General features: G+C 36.9%; 1 long non-coding RNA gene across 1 annotated transcript in view; it reads left to right on the top strand.

Annotated features, from left to right (window-relative positions):
- Nucleotides 1–20,842, top strand: part of LOC102006247 — a 28,303-nt gene extending 7,461 nt beyond the window's left edge. Inside the window, exons 2-3 of the long non-coding RNA XR_260583.1 lie at nt 12,240–12,629; nt 20,718–20,842. This is a non-coding gene — a long non-coding RNA (uncharacterized LOC102006247). The remainder of the gene's footprint in view (nt 1–12,239; nt 12,630–20,717) is intronic.
- Nucleotides 20,843–21,347: the final 505 nt, after the last annotated feature.

Raw genomic sequence — 21,347 nt, 5'->3', positions numbered from 1 at the left:
CTTTTGCTCTTGTTGCTTTTGCTGTTTTCTGCTGCAATGAACTGTTACCCTCTGCTATGTGCCACTCTGCCTTGGAGCCGGCCAAGTATGGACTGAAATCTCCACAAACTGTGAGCTGAATAAAACCTTTCCTTCCTTAATTTTGGGCATCAGGTATTTTGTCTCAGCAATGAGAGAAAAGTAACCAAGACATAGAGATAGACCCTAACTCAATAGTTCACATTTTTAAATTTAAAACATAACTGTCAGACAATAAACTTTTTCTTAATGCATTTTTTAAAAATCTTTAAGTGTATCAAAGTATTATCACAATTGAAATAATGAATTTATTAATCACTCCCCCAATTTTCAATATTTCCTTGTTGTCTTGGTAATTTTTCTTTCAATGCTGGGACTAAATACCTGATGCCCCAAATTAAGGAAGGAAAGGTTTATTTAGCTCAGAGTTTGTGGAGGTTTCAGTCCATACTTGGCTGGCTCCAAGGCAATGTGGCACATGACAGAGAGAAACAGTTCATGGTGGCAGAAAACAACAAAAGCAACAAGAGCAAAAAAGGGAGTGACAGCAAGCAGCCTCTTTCCCTCCCTTACATTGTATGCAAACTACCCACCCCAGGGTGGGTGTAGCCCTCACTCCGATAATCCCATCACTGTTCATGAATCAATCATAAACTCTAGAAGCTTGCCCTATGACTGACTGCATGAGGCTTTGAACAGACATCCAGACCCAAACCATGACACTTGTAACCTTCTCTTTGTCCTCCTATCTAGTTCTAGACAACTACTGATCTGCTTTCTGTCACTATTTCTGTCACTACTTTCTGTCACTATTGGTTTACATTTTCTAGATTTTTAAATAAATTGAATCCTATGTGATTGTATTTTTTGCCTGGCTTCTTTCAGCAAAATTAATTTGAGATTTATCCATACAGTTCATATCAATAGCACTTTCATCCATTCCATGCTATTGTGGAGGAGGATTCCTTTATATGGATAATCTACAATTTGTTATTAATTCAGATGTTGTGGGTATTTGGGTTGTTTCTAGTTTCAATGTGAATGTACATTTTCATTTCTCCAGAATGAATAAGTGGGAATGAGATTGATGGGTTTTATGGTAAGTGAATGATAACTTAGTTTTTAAGAAATTACTGTACTATTTTCTAGAATGGCTGTAGATTTCACATTTCTACAAGCAATATACACATAATCCAGTTTTATTCTTCTTCTGGCTTTGAGTTGTCTTTCCATAGTAGCTAGTGATGTTTAACATCTTTTTATGCCTATTTGGCTATATTCTTCTTCAGTGAAGACTTTTCATGTCTTTTGCACATTTTTATTGGATTTTTTTCTGTTGAGATTTTTAAGTATCTTTTTGTTGTTGTTGAGGCGTAATATTTGTGCACCTTTATGACCAAGCATTAAAGTAATGTATACAGTTTAAAATAATCAAATCAGGGTAATAAGTATTTCTGTCTCTTCAGCCATTAATCATTTTCATGTGTTGGGAATTTTGTACTCTTCTAGTCATACTGTTGAGTTTTAGGGGCTTTTTATACATAGTATATACAAATCAATAGGTTACTGCTCTTTTAAAGAGAGATAAGTGATACAACGATTACATATAAAATAGCCATTTCCATGTGGTCTTGATATAGAGGGGGAAAAAATTCCCAACCTAAACGATATCTGGGATGAGTTCATGTTCTCTAAAGTTGAAGAATAAATTTTAGGAACAATGGAAGTTAAGAGCAGAATGTATTAATTGAGGGAAAGAAAGCTTCTGTCTGAGAGAGGGAAAGAAAGGGCCTGGGTGGGTTGTCCAGGAACCTGTCTTTTCCAGGGATTTTTATAGAACAAATCCACAAAGTGAGGCAGGTCCAAGGTGGAAAACATGGGAACTTGCTAGGTGGGTGTAGGGTGGGACAAAATTATGATCAGCCAATAAGATTACAAGTATAATTGTTTAGGTAAAATTGATTAAATTGGGATCAAATGGGGAAGCCAGTCACGTAGCACATGGACCTTTCCTGTAGGGGGTTGGGTTAGTGACTCCTCCTGGCTTTTTCAAGGTGATTGCTACCTATTTAGAATATCAGTCTCTGATGTCCATCCCTAGGGAAGTATGTGGGCGCATCTGTTTAATCTTTTGTCCAACAGCTAGAGGTGTCTGTCTCCCCCACAGTTGCAAGGTACCTCATCTTCTGCACTAGCTCCTTTGAAGGCCTGGCCCTGTCTGACTGCCTATAATATTTCTAATATTTCTATCTAATTCAGCTGCCTGTAGCAGTCTCACCTTCTTCCTCAAAAAATTTATTTAATTTTCTAGTTATATGGGTCTGTGCCTGTGAAATTCCACCTTTCTGTGTGTCGAACATCTTTGCCATTAAAAATTATTTTTGGTGGGTATAGAATTCTGGTTAATTTTTGTTTGTCTTTCAATATTATAAAGATGTTGCTCCACTGTCTTGTCATCTATTTTATTCCCAAAGAGGAATCTATTGCTGTCCTTACTTTTCTTTGTAAAATAAACCTTTTTGGGGGGCTGGTGATTTAGCTCAGCAGCACAGCACCTGCCTGGCAAGCAGGAGGTCATGAGTTCTATTTCCAGAACCGGAAAAAAAACACAAAAACAACAACAACAAAAAAATAAACCTTTTTTCTTTGGTTGTTTTCAAGAATATTTCCCTTCACTAGTGTTGAGTAATTTAATTGTGATATCCACTAGTGTGGCTTTCTTCTTTTTTCTTCTCCTTGAATTTATTGAGGTTGTTGTATAGCCTTTTATTAAATTTGAAAAGCCACCCTGTTTTCAAATATCTGTTTGATTATTTCTTCCATGAAGGACACTTAGCCACTTGAAGTTATCACACAGAGTGATGATGTTCTTTTCATTTTTAAAATTATCTTTTTATATGTTTCATTTTTAATAATTTCTAGTGCATGTCTTCAAGTTTGTCAATATTGTTTTTGTAACATTTGAATTATCATCAATTTCATCTTTGTATTTCACATCCCAGATATTTTTTTTAATCTGAGAAGCTTGTTTTGGGTTTGGTTTGGTTTTGACTTTTGCCTTTTATCTTCTTTTCCTAATTTTTGAACACCTAAAATGTTCTTGCCTACTAATACTAACATTTCTGTGAACTCCAGGTTGGTTTCAATTGACTGCTTTTTCTCTTTATTGTGGATGTTTTTGTTTGATTGATTGGTTGGTTTCATTTTGATGTTTTTGCACAACTGGTTGTTTTGGTTCAGATATTAGACTTTGTGACTTGTAAATTTTTCTTAGTTGCTAAGAATATTCTTGAACTTTATTTTGAGACAAAGAGGAATTCTTTATAATTTTATTGTTTGGATGTTACTTTTGAAGTTTGTTACATGGGAGAAGTGCAACTTTTAATTCTGGGCTAACTTTTCCCAAGACCCTTCTGAGTACCTCATGCCTTTTGAATCATTTGCACCATCTTCCCTGTTTGGTGCCACAGGTACTATTTCCTCCACTATGGGAGTGCAGGAAACTGTAACCTCTGATCTTCGATGTTGTCTTTCCTGGCCTGAGGTGATTTCCTTATGTGGACTTGCTGACTAATACACATTCTTCAGAGTTCCCAGAGGTCCCCTGTGCATGCCTCTGGACTTTCAACAACTCTCCAACTTCAACTGCGCTAGACTCAGCCTAGCTTCCTTCCTATGACATGGTTTGGAAACTCTCTCAAGTCATTAAGGTGGAGCAGTCATTAGGTCCACTATCTTTTTGCTCACCTCAAAGCTCTCTACTCTTCATTGTCTGATGTCTAGTGTTTTAAACTCTGTTGTTTCAAAATTTTTGTTCTCTTATGCTTTTGTGCTGTGGTGTCAGAGGAGAGGGAATATTAGTTCTTATTAATGCACTTTGGTTGCAGAAGATCAATTCATGATTTGATAGGAAAAGTGCTGCAGTGTTTGTGGACCAACTTTTAAACAACCACATGTGTCATCATAAGTCTAGAGTACGGAGAAAACTTGAAGGGAAGGAATATTTTGGTGATAGAATTATTTGCCATATGCTTTTCTTCTCTTATTTCATCCTCACAGCAACCCTAAGAAGTGGGTCTTATTCTACATTCCAACCGCATTTAACTCATTGTTACCGCATATGCTCTGTAAGGATGGGAGTTTGTCTGGTGAATTCTTCAATCCCCATGACCCAGCATAGTGCCTGGTGTGTAGGAATAGAGGCAAGATAGAGTAAAGGTTAGAAAACCAAGTTGCATGCAGTTGAGTGAATTGCTCAGTGCCAATTCTGAGTATGCACCCAAAATAACAGAAGGCAGAGGCATTAAGAGGAATTGATATGCTCCTGCTTATAACTGCATTATTTACAATAGGTAAAAGGGGGAAGCAAAGCAACCCATGTGTCCATTGATTAGTGCATGGATAAACCAAATGCGGTATATGCATACAATGGAATATTATCCAGCCTTTAAAAAGAAGGAAATTCCAACATATGCTTGAAGATATTGTGCTAAGTGAAGTAAGCTAGAGGCATAAGGAAGATGATGTTTTGAAAATAGTCAAATTCATAGACAGAAAGTAGGACTATGCTTGCCAGGGGCTAGTTAATCTTGTTTAATGGGTACAGATTTTCTGTTTTGAAAAATGGGTAAAGGTCTGTGGGTGAATGGTAGAATGGTTGCTTAACCTAAATGTTTTTAATTCCAATGAGTTATGCACTTTAACTAAAATGGTAAATTTTTCTTATGACTATTTACCACAATTTTGAAAATTTGTAAATAAACTCTTAAATAATTTAAGCTAAGTTTAAATTAATGAATTTGACAGCCCACCTCAATGTATGTTGTTTGCACTGGCCTCTGAAAGAGTTACTACAAAAGATATTCAAAGAAGTAAGTCATGGCTCTATATAATTTACAGTTTTTAAAAATCAGTGTTATGCTGGTACTGTGAGAAAAAAGCAGCGAGAAATGAACTAGAATGTCTGATCTCAAAGAGCCGGGACCGGTCACTTCACATTTCCCGCTTTCTTGGCTATCACACTTCTCCCTCCCTTACCACAGTGTAAGACAGAGATTTTGCATAATTAATTAGCCCAGAATTCGTGTCACATCTCCAAATTTCAGAATGGGTGCGATAGATGGATTCAAGCAATGTGTCATATACATATATGGCTTTCCTGGGTATCAGGTTTGAATATCATCTCATGTATTGTGTATACTTTATATATCTGGAGTTATCTTCTTATAAATTCAATATACATAACACAAATTGATGTGAAAATAACTGAACAATATTTAAGGACATCTTAGTTTTGGGGGAAGAATGGCAAAATGATCTTCCTAGAGGTTCATGAACTTGTTCCTGTGAAAGCCAAACCCTTGACAGACAGGGTGTGTGTTCACTTTACACATCTTTTTAAAGGTCAGATGTATGTACACACTCCATAAGATACTCAACGTGCTAATTTTTAATACACAAAAGCTGGGTTGAGAGAATGTAGAACAATAAGGGAAGTTGGCTAAAACTGTCTTAGAGAGAAGACAAACGGAATGCAGAGAAACAAAATTTGTCGATTTCTGTTTTGATCAGACACCTGTCAAATTTAGATTACTGTTGCTTTCTAGGCCTTAGTTTCTGCTCCATTTAATTGAAGATGTTAGATGAGGTAAACTCTTCTGTGCTTCCAGTTGCAAAAGTCTAAGCTCTATCATCTCACTAGCTTGACAGAGGGAACCTAGAAACATCTGTACTAAAAATGGAATAACAGAAAAAAGGTGAGAAACTCAGTTAATGTGCTTTGAGCTGCAAGTAACAAAATTCCCAGCTAGAAGTAGCTTCAATATTGGGATGTAGGTCATTATTTCATACAACAAGAAATCTAGATGTGATAGTTTTCAAAATGGTTAACTCTCATCAGTGTCACAGGTCTGGGTCACCTTTGTTAATGTAAGATTCTCATGGGTTTTCTTTCACTGCTGCTTGTTCTCCAGAACAATAACTAAAACAGAGAGTAGCATGGACTATTCCCCATGAGTCTGTCTCTTTCTTGAAGAAGAAAATCTTTCCTAATGGATTTCTTCTTGCCCTTTCCTAAACCTGTCCCTGGTACAAGAGATTAGATTTGTCCCGTGAAAATATACTTAACTTCCGTGGGCCTATTTTTGCATGACACCTAGAAAAGAAAGCAGAGTTTTGTTAACACATAACAAAAGGGAAGAAAAACATAGAAAAGCAGAATAAAGACCTGATAAACTAGAGTACATCAAGGAAAATAACAGGAACCAGTTAAGGCGTTTTAAAATTTATTTGTATTTTTCTGTATATGTTTTATTAACTCGGCGATTGAACAAATTCATAGGGTGCAGGGTAACAAATTCATAGGATGCTTTTTCTGGAGTGAGGGTACTGGGAATCGAGAGGGTGACATTTCAATCCATGCATAGAATGTATAATGATCTTGTCAGGGTAATTAGCATACCTATCAACTGTGACATCTGTCATTTCTTGAATATTGGGAACATTCAAAACCTTCTCTCCTAACTATTTTGAAATGTTTAATTTTTGGCAGCCATAGCTACGTACGGTACTATAGGCCATTAGAAATTATCCCTCATCTCCAACTCTTCAGCTCAGAGATCTTATACTTCTCAATGTAGGTGTCATGCAATTTAAAAAGTCATCTTTTGCAAGGCACATTCATTTAGATCATATGGTATTAGGTTAAAGACAATGGATGTACATAAAGTAAATAACTTGGGTATCCAGGCAGAATTAGTCCTGCATAGGAAGAGGGTTATCCTTGCCTCTGTAAGCATAGTGGGTCTCAGGTTGCTTACTTTGGGTATAGATCTTCTACTGTGAGCAAAAGCACTATAGAGCTTCATAGTATCTGAAAGATTACAGAGAGTGATAGAGTGAGCGGGAAGGATCAGGCTGTAGTGAAGCCACAGGTAATATCTTCATCTCAAACCGAAGTCTGAAAAGTCCTCTTGTCCTCCTTCAGTTCCTCAAATGGTCACTAGACAAGATGAGAAGAGTGTTGGGGAACTCTTCCGTGTGTCCCTAGCAATTTGTTAATGAATCTCAGGCTTTAAAAAGCAATATGATTCTTTTACTTTTAAAAAATAAAATAAAAAGGCAATATGTCTGAGAGTCCCAAGGGTCACTGCATTTAAAAATCCTGCTTTGAGCCAGAAAAAGGCAGAATTTCTCATGAATATGGAATTTTCAAACCCATCACAATAATCTAACAAAACTGTTGTTGCAAACACACTCTTTACACTCTGATAGCTCATATCAAAGTTTACACTTCTCAGAGAAGTAACATTATGTGAAAATAACTACACAAGCATACATCTGAAACAGTTTTACTTAGTATATTCACATCAGATGTAACAGAACTCAGATTTGTTCTAGCACATTCTCTTTAATGGTTTAAGAAACATCTGCATCTTCATAAAAACGCAAACAGGTTGAGCCAAATGTTTGGGAACAGCCACTACCACATGCAAAATGATAGAATTGTTAGGGGGAACCAACTCTATTAGAGTCCCAGAGATGGGGCTGATAAACACCTAGTAATTTCCAAAAGTAGGGCTTCAGTGGTGACTTGTTCCATAGCTCTACTGAAGAAGATGGTACGCTGTCACCATCGGAGGAGGGTGGAATGGTGGACTGTTTTTAAACATCTGCAAATACTTCGCACAATAAAGAAACACCCCAAAAGTTCTAAAAATTGATTGTATCTGACATCTTTGACACATTTTACTTATTTCATCTCTGAAAAGAAATCTTGAAAAGGAAATAAGATGTGCTAATAAGTATTGGATAGGCGCAGCTTTAACTTGGGAGGTTGGGCTCACTGAGAGACCGGGTTCCTCTAAAGGAGCAATTTGGGCAGAGTCCTAATTCTTCTATGTCTGTCCTTGAGAACCAGAATAGGGGCTATGGTTTGGGGGAGAATAGGAAATTTTAGTTTGCTGTAGTTATTTTGAATCCAGAGTAGTTGGAGTCCATTTGTTCTATATGCTTTCAGGAATTAACATCTATGAAGCTTCTCAGGGGTACCATCAGTGGGGTGTTCTCCACTGAAAATGTACATCTCTTATTAATTCTGAAATCCACACCCAAAACCCAACCCTCAGAGACATTTCCATGTAGATTTATAATACTCTCTGAGAAACTTCTATAACCCAAAGATTACTTTATATTTACCTGCTTGGGATTTTTGAATGAAAATTATAAATAGAGATGGAAAATTTGATACCACCTTGACCTGTGGGTTTTTTTTTTTTAATAAAAACATATAAGCGCTAAAACCATGAACAAAAGTCCTCCTGTTAGTTGGATATTTTCCTCACCCATCTCAAGACATCTCAAGACATCAAAACATAAGAAAGGCCAGTCTATTCTAAGGTACGGCAGAGTATTTTATCTGGTCGGTAAATTTTGTCTCTTTGCGTGTCACACTCAAAATCTGGTTTATGACTTGTCTTTTCCTTTTGGCAAAGGATCTCCCTTCTGCCATATATCACAGAAGCTGTATAAGGTCAACTGACCTCAAAAGTAGGCAAGACGAAAGTTGGTGCGGCAGCATGTGCGGCAGGCTTTCCAGGTCTGCTTTTTCCCCCTTAACCTTGGGTATAATGTGAAACAGCCCATAGCTATGCGGGTAAGAGACAGCCTACTCTTCTGGTTTATATAAATCATTTTAGGGACATTTTAATACCAAAAAGCCATGTATTTTTCAAACTGTTCAAATCAAAATTCTTTTGAGAGTGAAAGATCATGGTCAATAGTCTTGTAAGGACAACAGACAACAACGAGATTTGTCCCAGGCAAACAGGGCCCTCTGTGTGATCACCCTACTCACGCAGAAAAATGAGAGCAGGGGTGTATGAAATGTAAACAAATATGCAAAGTGTATCTACCGAAACTCCACACTTTATGGCCATTATATTGTCATCTAAACACAAATGAGTTTGCCTGTGGAAACCCCCTTCCACGGCAGTGCAGGTTGATGTCATTTGCGTCATTATCACAGGAGGTGGAACCAGCCGAGGAGAAAGCTCTTCTACAAATAGCACAGGCGCTTCCGCTAATAATTCTGATGTAAGATTACTATGGGGTGAAATGATACTTAAGAAGGGTAGAGTGGGTTAGGAGGGCTCAATTTGCTGCCTTCCATTGGTCACTTGTTCCTTTTTTGATAGCTATCAGCACAGAGAAGAGAAAAGACTCTGTCTGGAGCCAGACACTGTGCCCCTGCTCCAGCTGTGAGTCTTTCGTGGGAATGAGGGCTACTCAGACTCCCTGGATGGAGCCAGGAAGCCGAGCAGGGTGCATGCCCCACTAGAGTCATTTCAGTGAGTCCACTCCCTTTAGAACCAAACCACTTCCAACCGCGGAGAAACCCGGGAGTTAATTTTTGCTTTAAACCCTTTAGCGGTAAAGCACAGACTGGTACTAATTGAGGAATCTAGCAAATATTTGGAAAAGGAACACACACACACACACACACACACACACACACACACACACTCACAGCCCAGTTTTTATTGTTGTTGTTGTTAAAATGTTTCCCACTCCTCGCCCTTTCAAAAAAAAAAAAAAGATGGGTGTGGTGTGGGGACAGAACAGAGAAAAGGAGAAAGTGGCTTCAGCTCAGTGGAACACTAAAAATGCACATGAATCAATTATGAAAAAGAGAAGTTCCCTTTGAATGAGGAAAAGCTGATTGGAATTAAGATATGCTTTGTTCCTATCTGCGAGGTACAAGGAGGGACTTTTCAGTGGAACAGAAAAGGGGGATTTGGGACTGTTTGGCTGCTTAATACCATAGTGCTTCAGAGCCCATGTGAAAATTTGCTGCTGGCTATTAATCATCATTGTGCGCTCCAAAGAAGCTGTTACAATGATGACTATATGTCATTATATTCCCACTGTAAGTAACGAATCAGAGAGCTGGGAAAGTTGGATAAGAGCGGCTGGCAAACTTTTAAGCGGTCGAATCTATTTAAATAAATTTACATCACATTTGCTACTTTCTCTGGTATGGGAATCATACTTTAAAATGAAACAATATGCTGTGTTCATGGGGCCTGGTCTTTTATTCCCCTGTCTCTGAGCCTACTTTCCAGGTCAGCCTTTGCCAGCGCTGACAGCACGCTTTTCTCATAGCCGCTCCTTCTCATAGCCTTTGGTTGCTTTCAAGTTCAATTTAGCACAATAAAGTTGTTATGCATGACAGTTTGGAGAGCAGAATAGGAGGTGGCTGAGCCCGCTGTGTCGCTACAAAGTGGACCCATTCTCTGTGGCCCAGCTCAGTTACTGGAGTCTTACTGGTGGGACACAGCCGCGGACTCCCAGACGTTCCCATCCTGACGAAAACAATTAGCTTCAAACTGCACGAAGCCTGGGGTCAGCCTCTCTTTGGCGGAGTCTGCGCCATTTAATATGCTGCAGTGGATTTCAAATTTATGTTGATTTATCCTGTTGTGTTCCTCTTTTATGTGCTTTATTTACAGATGTGTAAAGGACAGGGAAAGTTGGGGTCCCCTATGCCTCAAGAGTTGTATTAGAAATCTAAACCATTGTTTTATGTTTATTTTATAGAGAAATAGAGTTGAAACGTGTCAGGCTTAATTCCATTAGGCTGAACTGCCCAGAACAGAGCCCTGGGGTTTGGGAGACGGGATCTGAAAGGAAGTGTCTCTTTGGCTAAGCATCATCAACAGGCCAAACAACAAACAACCCTGCAACACCAGCCTTGTCAAGATAGTTCTCCATGGCGAGAGGCTACCCCTCCACCATCCCACTCTGACCTAAAAGTGACAGATCTTTTAATAGACTCCAAATGTAATTTTTCAACCATTGCAAGCCACCATGTGTATTTGTGGGTGTGCATATGGATATATCACATCAATTAGTGTTTAGCATTCATTGATGTCCACCTAAGTATTTACTGTCTTTAGAGATATGATATAAAATTCTGCTGTCATAGAACAAATATTATTTGACTCTGATGCTGTAGAATTGTCATTATGCAGAGAATGTGTAACATCTCTTGTCTCTCTGAAGAGAATAATGTAGCAAAACAAATTGAGGTGTACTTTGTCTTTTACCAGCAGGCCATGTAGGCCAGATGTCTTTACTCTCTCAGTTTTTCTAGTAAAATAAATCACAGTTGTCTTGATTACTAATCTCACTAATTATAGGATACAGCCATCAAATAAGCCTCCTTCTAGATTAGAGATTAACTGAAAGCATATCTTATAAGCATGTCACTTTCTTGAAAGACTTTATTATTTTACTATAAATTTTTTGTAATGTTTAAAATACATTTTTACCAAAAAGTGTAAACTCTCAACAGTGGCTATGCCATAGAATATTTGCTTGAAATGTATATTAGTAAATAATTGTGAGAAAAGATTGTACCATGGAGAAAATTTCCCAAAAATGATTTCATTTTCTACTATATAATTTAATATAATTCCAAAATCTTTTCAACCACATTACATTATGAGAAACTAGAAATTCATGCCTAATTTCAGCATAGTTTCAGAAATAAAGTTATTTGTTTGCCCTGGTCATCTCTTTCCTTCAGCTGTTGCTTGAATATTATATGGTGTTATTTTTAATAAGGCATTTTATCAAGTTCTCATTTGAACAATTTTTGGAAGTACAGCTAGACAGACAAAGAAAAGTTACATTATGAGAGAGGATAATGTGTCTGTGTTAAATACTTTTTCCAATTTTCAAATTGGATAACTTCTTTGCCATTGAGATACATGAATTCTCCAACAATTGCACAAGCTATTTAACTGATACTGAGCACTACAACAGTCTTTTTTGAAGAAATATAGCTGAAGATTATAGAAAATTCTTCCATACAACAGCAGTGTGAACAGCAAATGATTACGTGGTACATAGAAAGGGTAATCCTGGAACACACACACACACACACACACACACACACACACACACGTGTGTGGCCTAGACACCAGTACCTTGCATACATCTCTTCATATCTCTTTATCTGGAATCTGTAGTGGAAATACATTGTAATTTACCAAAAAATTGGTTTCTGCATCTCAAATGAAATTTCCTAGAAAAAATGCTGAGTTAAAAATAGAAAATTCATTTTGAAAAGAAGTTTAAGATTAGGCATATAGCATAATATTTGCAGAGGCCCTAAATTTTGGGTTGACAGCTTGACATTTGTACTTTTTACCCCCAAGAAAGGAAGTTCCGAGAAACAACCGTGAGTTCGTAGATCGCCTTCAGTTCTTAATGCAGCTACTTCCACGAGTCTGATATGGAAAGTGTCTGATATGGAAGATGGCCAGTCTTCAGTGCTCCCTGGGAGAGAAGAAAAGAAGGGAAAAGAAAAAAGACAAAAATGAAAAGGTCATTTTAAGAGGTTAACTTGAAGATAAGGGAGGAAATGTATAGGAGAAAGAAAGAGAAAGTAGAATTTGCCATAAACGACACCACCAACATTAGCCAAAGTTTTCCAAGGTCTCCTACGTCCTATGGCTCAGACAAGTGTTCAAGACAGTAGAATCTTCAGGGAATATGAACTTTGATTTAAATGGCAGCTTCCCCACTGTCTTGCTTTATAGCCTCAGGTAAGTTTTTAAAGACCCTGGGTATTCTGTCTCTTCATCCATGAAAAAATAATAAAAACAGTCTCAGGATATGTGAGATTATTAGTGCAACAGAATGCCATAAGAAAAGTGCCCAATACAATATCTCAAGTGGAATAGCTGTTCTATAAATATTTATTCCCCTCATTGCCTCAGTCTTTTGATAGAGGCCTTGCAATTCCAATCCTAAAATTTTGCTCTTAGTCATCGAGTCAAATTTCCTGACCTAAAATCTTAAGAGAAAAGATTGGTATCAAATCTTCAGCACAATGGATAATACATAATATATAATCTATTGGTGTCAAATCTTGATGTAATGGATTCCTGATGGTTTCTGTCTGAGGGCAACTAGAACCACATCCCTAGCTTTTATTTGGTGGTGTTTAGCTGTTGGTCAGGCTAGTTTGATCACTGAAGCCAATTAAAAGACATGAAGGAGGTTGCTCATGTCCTCTGTGGTACATACTGTTTTCTCTTCGGTGTGCAAGGGTGTAAAAATTTCATGACAATTTGAAACAATTTCATGAAACAATTTCATGACAACTACAAGATAACCTCCACAATTTAAAAAGTCTCCTAAGCCCTCAGTTTAAAAATCTGAGATAGCAAAATTAAAGAGACCCCCTTGTAAGAAAGAATTCTGCTGAGCAGTAAGTCCTGCTGCTCACAAATTCTATGCTTTGAATGAATAATGGTTACGTGTTCATGAAAAACAAGCAAATTTATTAACATAAGCGCACCAGTTTATAAAGTAAATAGTCAGAGAATTATGCTCTCCAAGTAACACAATCTTCATTTTTGTGAAAAAGTCATAGGATCATGCATTGCTTGGTGGTTGAGGGGGATCCTGCTTTTACTTAGTGTTTGAGCTTTGTCTTATCATATAACACAACTATCCAGCAAAAGGCAATGTAGCACAACACTTTCAGAAAGGTAAGTTCTACCGCTACATAACACACACTACATTTTCCAGCCAAGAATGCTCTTGACCAGTTAGCTAAAATTAGTTTTTTCTACTTTACTGCTGCCTAATTAAATCCTCACACTGTCTTTTAGACAGTGTAATGCATTTTGTAAAGGTAAATGGGCTTATGTAATTAAATATTGTATCAAAGTGCAAAAACAGATTCAAGTCTACATTAGAAATGCCACATATGATGGAAGAATGGCAAATATTTCTTGGCATGCACAGTACACGGTTATATTGGTCTTTTTTCCCAAAGTCTATTACTTTTAATGTCAGCTGATTATGTTCCTTAATGAAATGTTTTTACATATTTAAGATACGCAAAACGTGAAACAGCCTTCAGCTTGACTTTTAAACCCATCTTTCTTTATAAATATTGGTAGAAAACCAAGAAAACATTAGAGACTTTGTATTTTGCCTACTTTCCCATTTTTAGCTATGAAACAGGAAGTATTTTCTCACATTTCATCATCATATAGGTGATTTTTTGAGACCTGTGATACTGAGTCAAACATATGCATGTGAAATAGGTCATTTGTGCAACATGCAATCTTTAAACAATTTTTTTGTTTTTACAAGAGAGCTGTTAATAAAGAGACATACGTGCTGTTTTATATATCCACATGCTTTACTACCATTTTTTTAGATAAGCACCATAACTTAAGTTGTCTTCCACACAAAGTTCTGGCAAGCTTCAATAGATTCATTAGTGGGTTTTTCTTTACAACCAACGAAGCTCAAAGAGCTCCTAACAATGGAGCTAATCATTGCCTCTTCCCTGACCCAAGCTTAGGTTTTCCCTCCTTTCACTCCAGAGTCTTATTTCATTTCTGAGCAATTGGATTTCCGTGGCACTCCCAGAACAAATAAATATCTCCCTTTTCCCCCTGCTTACATCTTTTGTGTATATTTTTCTATACAACTGCCCGCATTTAAACTAGAGTGGTAATGGCAGGGTTCTTCAGGTAATCTTTCATTGGACATAAATGGTGTGGCATTAAAATGCAGATAATGTTACCTCAATTAGAGAATGCTGTGCAAAACTTGAAAAAGACGCAGCTAAATGTTTGGACTAAACAAGTAAGTCGATGTTGTTAAGAGTGGGGCTGGGCAAGTTGCATTTTCAATAGATCCCTTAATGAATAAATGTTAGACTGTATCAACAATCCTGAACAGGCTTGTGGTTTGTGTGTGCATGGAGTGTAATGGTATCAATTGACTGGCTCTTTGTGGTTGCTATAAAGTACTCTTGAATGTGTCAATGGAGAGAAGGCCTGCAGACAATGAAGCCATGACAGCTGAATGTCAGCAGCGACCTTGAACCTAAACTGGTTTCACCATTCCAGTGACTCTAGCTACAGTGAAGACATGCACTGGAGCCGGACCTTAGGCATTGCCTGTCATTTTCTGTGTTCAGATTCCAAACACTTAAGTGACAATTTCACCACATTGCTAGACCCTGCTAATATGCATCAGTGAACGTTCACTTATTAGTGATGGGACTAACGACATGTGCAGCATTTTAATCAGACCTGCATTGGCATTTAAAAATACATAACACAAAGCAAAACAAAGCATCGTTTTAGACTAAATGCTCCAGAGAAGCAGATTCAACCACTGAAGATACCCACATTGTGTCTTCTCGGCAGCAGTGGCTTCTCTGATATTGATCTTCCATTGCATAGCATTACTACACATACATTACCACACCCTTCATTGCTGCAATAGCACATGATTAGTTAATTAAAATACCGCATCAAGGCATAATTAATATTTGTAATGCAGTGTTTCTTTAATGAAAAACAAGAGAATTCTTCTAAAGGTCACATTTACAGATTAAATGTTTCTTTAACATAAATGGAATGTTATTAAGCTAGGCTCAATATTCAGGAGAGAACTACAAAGCCTTTGTGGCAGAACACTATTAATGAATTCAAGAAACTGAATCCCTTTGCTAATGCTGGAGTTGAGCAAGGTTATAAGCCCAATCACAACTGAATGTTCTTAATATGTTCACTGCACTATGCAGTGAAGACCTCAGGACAAGGAAAGAGGGGAACTGAGAGAAGGGAGGGAAAGAAGGGAAAAAGAGAGGAAGAAGAGAAAGTCACAGCAGGGCAGAAAGAGAGAGAGAGATAAAGAATACAGAAAGGAATTTGATTGTTGAGAAACGCAACCATGTGTAATTAGCAAAGAGCAAAAGTACTGAAAATCAACATACGTGTATTGTTTCCTACATAGAGCTTTGGGGTTAGAATGTATTATTAATATAGTAGTACCATAAACCCATTAAAATTCATTCTAAGGAAAATAGAACATTTGCTGAAACTGGAAAAATAAAAAGAATACATAAACTTTATAATTGTTAAGATTTATTAATGCAAATTTGTTATCAGACTATCATTGCAGGTTGATAAAAAGTATGATAGAAGCGTTTCATTTAGCTAGTACACTGTTGTGTCCTTAAAAAAAGACTGTGATTTATTATTTTTCACAATAAATATAAAGTTTGACCCAACTATCCTCTTGATTACATACCTTTATTGCAAGTTCTTATATAATGGCGAAGTACTCATTTATATTTATCTTCAAGAGTTTTTAAAAGTATGCAGAGGAGAAACGGTGCTTGAAGGACATAACTGAACCTTTTACTTGAAAAACCTGAATGTTAGCAAAGATTTTTCTATGTTTCTAAATAGATAAGGTCACATATTTTTTACAATATAAGAAAGTTTACTAAAAATAGACATGCAACTCTGAGGAATGTTTATTGCCCAAAAGAATACTGCACATAAATAAAAAACCATTTATTTATTTATTTAGCATAATAGTTGCTATGAGTGTATTTTATCAGATCATATAGTACTATAGAAACTAAGGTAAATATATCATCTGGGTTTTGCAATTCATTTTACAAAAATCATATTAAAAAGATCATTTAACTACCTAAAAGTAACCAACTGAGCACTAAGACAAATATTCAAATAATGACATAAATCATTATCAACTTCGCTAGGATGAAAAGTGGGCAAAATTAAATCTAGTAAACTGTCTAGAGAGGTGCTTTAGAATCTTAAAGTCCATGTACAATGAGAAAAATAGAAAATGGAAATATTTCCTTGCTTAGCTCTCATATATGTGTTTCCTAGAAAGTGAACCCTTTGATTAATAGATTCAAAGGTAATTTTCTTTCTAATCTTTATAGATGCATTTGCAAACATGAGCATTCATATATACTTTTTTACATTAGTATTACCATTTATATATAGGTGAATACTACCGGTGGGTACCTAACAAAAAATTGACCTGCCTTGTATGTTTATTTTTAAAGTGACTCTGTATTTTTATAATTTTTCAAATATACAAGCTTTACACCAGAAAGAAAATACTAGAATGGCCAGTTTTATTCTGAATCACTGAGATATATACAAATTATATTGACTAGGAAAATGTCATTTAGAGACATTTTATATTTGTAATGATACTTAACATATATCTAAATGGAGCTATAATTTATATGAATACTGGAGAATGAAGGGCCTCCCCAAACCTGCACACACTCCCACTGACATCACACGAAGCTACCTCCTCACGTTGCTCTGTGGAAGAGTTTTCAAGGACACAAGCTTCTAACTTTTAAAAAAAATTGATAGTTGAAGTAAACACCTATTTTTTCTGTTCAAGTTATTTTCAATAACAGTAATTCTCAAAGAAGAGCTAATCCCCTATGCATATATGGGTCTCGACACACAAGTTTAGATACAAAAGTAGTCAGAAATGAAATTCAGGTTAACAGGGCAGCGTAAGGCCTACTTCTGAGCCTCTCATTTCTGCTGGTCTACACACATCAGCAATCTTGACCCAACCTAGAGGTGGCTGGTGATGTCTAACTATATCCGTCTTTGTGAAATAGTCAAAAGGTAGACTTAGTAAACACCTGGCTATGATATTTAAGAAAATATTGAGAATAAATGCTTAGACTTTAAAGAAAGGGCAGACCCAGTTTCAAATCAGTATGTGAGTGTGATTGAGCGTGTAACAAAAACAGTGGAAGAAGCATCTATCACCCATCCCTCCCTACCCAGGACTGGGCGCTCTTGCGCGTAATGTCCATCCCTAAAGATATGTGCCAATAGCTTTGCTGCGGCACATGAGAACATACACTATTCTTCATTCTCTTGGACTCTCTTGAACTTTTTATTCTCAAGAGCGAGAAAAATAAAGGGTGGAGTGAATTCAGAATTACTTTTTTCCCCATTTCAATGGCTTTTCTATTTAAAAGGTACCTTCACTTATTCAGGAAATGGTTATTTAGTTAACTATGGAGTGTCAGTTCCTGCATGAGAAAAGAAAAACTAACACTGAATTTCTGTGTCCACTTTCACTCTTTGTGTTTGTTTTTAAGCTCCCAGCTTTTCAAGTTCCCCTGTAGGGTAGCAAAGTTCCAAGTGGTTTGGGAAAATGCAAGAAGCTGACCTGGGAGGCAGGCGGCAGCCCCTGTCCCTTTTCAGACCTGATGGAGACTGTGTGGCCCCCTGCACCCTTTCAGGTTCAAACAACCATTCCTAAGGAAGCATCAAGCTCTGAGTTTGTACTGGACTCTATCCACACATTCAACTGCAGCACCTCCTCTGTTCTAGACCCAGTACTAGGCATTCCGACATCTGAAATCCTTAGGGTCCCTATGTAAGGAAGAAATTCCTGGGGTTCAGAAAGATTATGCCATCGGCTCCAGGCAAAGAGACGCTGCAGTCCTGATCCACTCAGAAGTCAGCCCCCTTAGAGATTCTACATGCCAAAAAAACCACCAGATCCACAGAAGCCAAGCATCTTCCATACTAAGTGAAAACAGCAGAAAAAAGTAGAATTTGGCTGAGTATCTTTTCAAAAAATCCCTAGATAAAGAAATCCGTGGAAAGAGAGTACACACAAGTAAACACATCCACTTATGCAAGCATGGGCTCGAGTTTAAAGAACTCTGAGGACACCTCACCTCCCTCCTCCACTTTCTTTCATTCTCCCTCAAAGAAAACCATGCTTCTTCTTGCTGCATTGGAAGTAGGACCCAGAGGAGATGCTCAGGGACTGTGCCTCTAACTGTAGGGTAGGGTGCTGCAGCGGAAACAGGGCTGGCCCTGATTCCAGTCCCCTAGCTGCGCCCTTCCCTCGCAGTCCACTCCCACACTGCTGGAGGCCAAGGGCAGGTGGACAGAAGCAAGGCAGGAGTTCATTCTTTCTAGAGCTCTGATCAAAGACGTCACGCTCTCTCTCTGTCTCTCTCTGTCTCTCTGTCTCTCTGTCTCTCTCTCTCTCTCTCTCTCTCTCTCTCTCTCACACACACACACACAAAGGAACAAATCAAAAGTTTATCTGTTACTCAAATATGCAATATTATTACATATTTAATTTCTTTATGTAGTTACATCTGAGTTATTCTGTTCTTACAAACGGAAAACTTTCAGCACTTTAAAAAGTTGATTCTTCCTATGGCAGCTAATGTTTCACAAAAATCAGTTCATTGTCAAAGAAAATTTAATTTAATTTCAAGTGAGCACTTCCTGATCTAAGTGAAAGTATACTTTATCCTTTTATTTTTATTCACTTAAATTATGCATTTATGCAAATAAATATTAATATTTATTAAAATGTATTTGCACTTAAGTAATGCTTTGAAACTCCAAATGTGTCCAGATCATTGTCATTTAAAGCATCGTACTATTAACATATCATCAACTCTCATCCAAACTCTACAATTTAATCCAGCAATACAATTTCAAAAAGAAAATTCACTGGTATTCGTTTTTGTCAGTGAAGTATTTAAATAAATGTACTATTTATACATGATGATTGCAGAACAAAAAATATTTTTGTGGTTTGTTCTGAGGATTTTTTTTTCAATATATGCTTATTTTACGCTATTCCATCACTGCTTCATCTGAAATAATCCGAATAAACATGTGTATTTTACAATGAACTACTTAAAACAAATGAATTGCTGGTAATGTTTTGTCCTGCTAGTACATAACTGACTGCATTAGCTAAAATTGGTTGGGCAGTTTTAGAAATGAATGTTATGGTGAAGTCACGTTAATGCTCAAGTAATTATTAATAAAATCTTTAAGAGAAGTGCTATTGTTTAGAAAGAAAAATGTAGTCTCCTTTTATTTGTTATAATGAAGTTATATTAATTACTACTATTGTATAGCTAAGCATATTTGGAGACACCACGCAAGTCTACCTGTCATGTTTGGTTATAAACTACTGAGGAGAGATTGTTAATAAAATTAATAAATAAAAACAGCCATCTTCCATAACTGCTCTTGGTCTGAAAGCATAGGAGACTCACCACTGACAAATACCAGGCACTGTTTGAATAATTAATCCATGAACTCACTGTAACCAGTTCTGAGAGTTGTTTGTGGGGAAATCAGCTCCCTCATCTGAAGGGGCCCAATTTCATCCTGAAGTAGTGACATTCCTGACTTCAGAGTACGAAGAAGTGTGGAAAGTAGGAAACATGAGACACTTTTGAGACTTTCAAAGCCCACAGTTGTTTGATATCTGTATCCCCATGTACCAACTCATGTCCTGCAGATTTAATAATCATAAACATAAAAGTTTGGTGTAACTCACCACATAAGACTGATTTGATACTATTTTTAGGCTCCAAAAAAGTGAAGGGGATTCACTTCTACTATACTGAACTCTCCAGTTTTCTTTAGGTTAGGTAAATTTAAGTAATATCACTCCAGTGTAAGGGATTATTTGGCTGTAATTTTTGAGATGTGCAGTCTTGCTTTCTATGACAGTCTGCTTTACTTATATAGCATAAAATGTAATTTATAAGATTTTTCTTTGTCATCATTATGTGGGTATAAATTTAAATTTACATTGACTTAGCATGATTTATGTGAAATGATTTACACTTTTAACCATCTCTATAGTAGACTTTAAATGTCTTTCTCATAAAATAATTTATTTAGCAATTGGTCCACATTGTACTTGGGTGTACGTGTTTTTATGCATGTGCAGAAAGTTACTTGTGGAAGGTTACTTTCTGAACTAGCACCTAGCTGTCTGTATTTCTGTTTTCTCCGTCACAGTCAAGGCAAACTACATGAAGGGTCTCCTCAATGAGCTTGCACTTAAAATGTGTGAGAATTTGTGAAAATGAAATATTTCAGTCCCAGTACAAGTTTTGCACATCTTTTCCTCTGAGCCTGTAGCAAGTCACCTATCTTCTTTCAAGGTATGTCTAAAGTTTAAGAGACACAGATATATTCTGAGCCCTACTTGGGTAGGCCCTAAACAAAGTGTGAAATAGAAAGTACATTACCCCATTAAAGTGTTCCAGTTTCCTTTGGAAGAATATCATTTAAAATGCACCTTAGCATATTAAGTGGATGACAGGTAGCATAAACAAAAACAGGTTTTACATTGCAGCTGTACACAATACACCTTTGTGCAGGTGACTGATTGCTTACAACAATAAAAAATAATTGTAGCATTCTGCTGTCAAACTTTCTGGGTAGTTTATAGTGAACTTCAAAAGTACAGTTCCTTTCTCTCAAACACTATTAATTTGAAGATAAAAGTAATTTGGTACCATGAAACACAAATGTTTCACCCAGCAGAGGAGATTGTTTGTTATCCCGTAACAATAGATAAAGTTTCCCACCCCCCATTTTTCAAAAGAATGGAATGGCAGCACTTAAGTATGCAAGGAAATGCTT

This window comes from Chinchilla lanigera, unplaced genomic scaffold (assembly GCF_000276665.1).
Source record: "Chinchilla lanigera isolate Chin_1 unplaced genomic scaffold, ChiLan1.0 scaffold00017, whole genome shotgun sequence".
Lineage (NCBI taxonomy): Eukaryota > Metazoa > Chordata > Mammalia > Rodentia > Chinchillidae > Chinchilla > Chinchilla lanigera.
This window is presented reverse-complemented; position numbering and strand designations above follow the sequence as displayed.